Source organism: Lactuca sativa, chromosome 2 (assembly GCF_002870075.4).
Source record: "Lactuca sativa cultivar Salinas chromosome 2, Lsat_Salinas_v11, whole genome shotgun sequence".
Lineage (NCBI taxonomy): Eukaryota > Viridiplantae > Streptophyta > Magnoliopsida > Asterales > Asteraceae > Lactuca > Lactuca sativa.
In genome coordinates, this window is record NC_056624.2 from 3,575,685 (window position 1) to 3,578,793 (window position 3,109).

Consider the following 3,109-nt stretch of genomic DNA (forward strand, 5'->3'; position numbering starts at 1 on the left):
TGTACGAAAAACGCATTGGTAACTCGATGTTATAAAATCGTGCTCTTATGTGTAATTCAATAAGTAGTAGAACAAACATATGAGTCGAAGTTTATCTGTTCCTTCTTGGATTAGAAGCTGATATCTGGGCCCTCTCGATGATTTTGTTTTGACCTATGTACCGGGCCCGGTCAGAACTAGATTGATGTGTTCAATAAAGTTCTTTGTCAAACAAATCGGAAATCGGGAAACAAATGTTGGACAATAAGTAAGACATTGTTCCATGTATTTGTCCGACTGATATCTAGAACAGAGGATTATATGATCACTTATCTTAAATGGCGTACCATCATCTTCTCAAGTTTCGAGAAACCTTGTAAAGAGCTACGATTGCCGATCGGTTCCTGAAGTCATACTTGCAGTAATAGTTACTAGACTTATCCAAGTGGGAGACTGTTGGATAAGGTGTCTAAGTCCATAACTATTTCTGGTATGTACTTGACCCGACCCGGCATGGTCCATTTGGGTTGCATGGCACCATGTAATTGGATAAACTAAATGAGAGAAATAATGCTTGGAGATTATTAATATATTATAAGTTCTAATATATTAATAATATTATTTGATTAGTTTGATCAAGAATTAATTTAGAATTAATTAAGTGATCAAAAGATAACTAATTAAATATATGGGTTGATTAAGTAAATCATCCATATCTTGTATAGTGGGCTAAAAGGCTCCATGGATCATCAAGTTGGGTTCCACCCATAGGATGCTCCATGGATGCTCCATGGGAGTTACAAACCCATGGGTCATGGAAATGAAGAGTCATGACACATTAGGGTTTAACCCTAGATGTGTCAACACTATATAAGGAACATAATCTCCACCAAATCGGTTACACACTAAGAAAAGAGGGCTTGGCCGATTTTGAAGAGTGTGTATTCTCTCATAAGTTCTTCCAAGAGCATTTGGTGTTGTGTGAAGCATTTGAGGCATCACCACTTGAGGTGCTAGGCTCACAAGGTTTCAAGGAACACAAGCAACAACAAGGTAAGTTATTCTATCTATACTTTATGTTAAAATTGTTCCCCATGTATGCTAGATAGGAATATAACCTTGGAATTCAACTTTGCATGACAAATTAGACAAACATAGATCCAAGGTTATTAGGGTTGCATGTACACTTAGGAAGTGTTAGTATGCTCAAAACCCATCAGTTATCACACTTACATTCTCCATTCTTGGATTAGGTTCGGTGTTGCTCGGAAGTTGGCTCGGTCTTCTTTCATTCACTTGATGTGCAAGTTGTCCCAACTGTTTCTCAATGTTGAGAATGGATGCTTGCTGATTCCTCAACATGTTTCTGGTTTCTTGCATTGCTACATCGTGATCATTGTGTCTTTTCTCGGACGCGGTTATGAATCTTGTGAGCATATATTCTAAATTGGCCTTCTTTTCCATCACCGGCTCTTCCTTTTGATAGAATCCCCTCTCCTTCTGTTTGTATTTCTCCTCCTTAGCCTTTTTATATTCTTCGTATGGGAGCCATTCCTTCTTCGGTTTCCTCTAATCTTCGTCGTATCTATCGCCACTAGAATAAAATACTTGAGCCTTTTTATTTCCGTTTTCGTCTCGATCACAATCCTTGGTGAGGTGGGGGCCGCCACAATTTTCACATCCTACCCTAATAGCATGGATTGTTTGATCCATTTTTGTCATTCTTCGGTCTAGGCTATCGAGCTTGGCTATTACCACCGCCATGCTATCATGCACTGAGTTCACTGCTCCACGACTCACTTCATTCCTCGGATTGTGGTATTCTCTAGAATGCTTGGAGAATTCTTCAATTAATTCTTTTATTTCCGGAGGCGGCTTTCTGGTGAGCGGTCCTTGTGAATCGAGTAGTTGCCTTGTGGTGACATTAACTCCATCATAAAAGATGGAGACCTCTTGCTGGCTATTAAGGTCATGGTGTGGGCAATTTCTATGTAGGCTCTTGTACCTTTCCCAAGCTTCATAAAAAGATTCTCCGGGTTGTTGCTCGAAGTTGGCAATGGCTTTCTTTAGCTTGGCTATCTTGGAAGGTGGGCAGAAATGGTCTATGAACTCTTCTTTCATCTTGGCCCATGTGGTGACCGATCTGGGAGGAAGTGACTTTAACCAATGTTTTGCAGCTCCTTTAAATGTGACAGGAAGCATGCGAAGAAGTTGGATCTCGCGAGGCACATTGGGTACATTGAAGTAATCAGCCACATCATTTACTTCATCCAAGTGCTTATAGGCGTCTTCGTGATCTCTCCCGTGAAAAGGAATCTCCTTGAGTTGAGCGAGAATATGGCCTTTTAGCTCAAAAGTAGCGGTTACGGGAATTGCGGGTTGCACAAGTCCCGAGCCGGTGTCATCACGCATCCTCTTCTTCCATTCCCCCATGGGGATTTCGTCAATATTAGCCATAGCGGTGGCGAAATCGTCTTCAAATTCAGATGTGTGCTCGTATGTGGGTTCGTTTTCTTGCTCGGTCTCGTACTCGGTGTCTTTTTGAATCGGGTCTTCGATTGTCAACGAGGCACTGGGTGCTCTTGATTTGCTACTCCTTTTCTTGCTAAAAACGGATTTGAGGTTTTTGAGTGGTGAGTTCTTTGAAGAAGCGGATTCTCCAACGGTTTTGCCTTTGTTCCTTCTTAATGCGGTTTCCGGATCTTCAAGAGGGGGAACCAGAGGTGTATCAGATCCTCGGGTCATGAAACAACTGCAAACAAAATAGAAAACGCATAAAAAGAACAAAAAAATTAAAGCTGATTTAGCGTCGTACTTGCCGAGTCTGGGCGAATGCACTCGGCGAGTCCAAGGTAAAATCAGGTTTTTTTTTTTTTTTACTACCTAAAAACATAAACAGAAATTAACTTTGTGTAAGATAAATCTCACACAAAGGATCGATTGAATCAGATTTTTAATGCTAATTTTAGAACCGTTCCCCGGCAATGGCGCCAAAAACTTGATGTGTGTAAAACTCACTTAGTTTTAAACCTACTTTTAATTATCAAATAACACACAAAAGGCAGTGAATCTATCAATTGTGGTATAGCTAAATAAGTAGGGTATCGAACACAGGGAACGACAAATTAAA

General features: G+C 40.4%; 1 non-coding gene across 1 annotated transcript; it reads left to right on the plus strand.

Annotated features, from left to right (window-relative positions):
* Positions 1–1,945: 1,945 nt before the first annotated feature.
* LOC111908561 (small nucleolar RNA R71) lies at positions 1,946–2,052 on the plus strand. Its single transcript, XR_002855904.1, has one exon. It is a non-coding gene; the product is annotated as a small nucleolar RNA R71 (small nucleolar RNA).
* Positions 2,053–3,109: the final 1,057 nt, after the last annotated feature.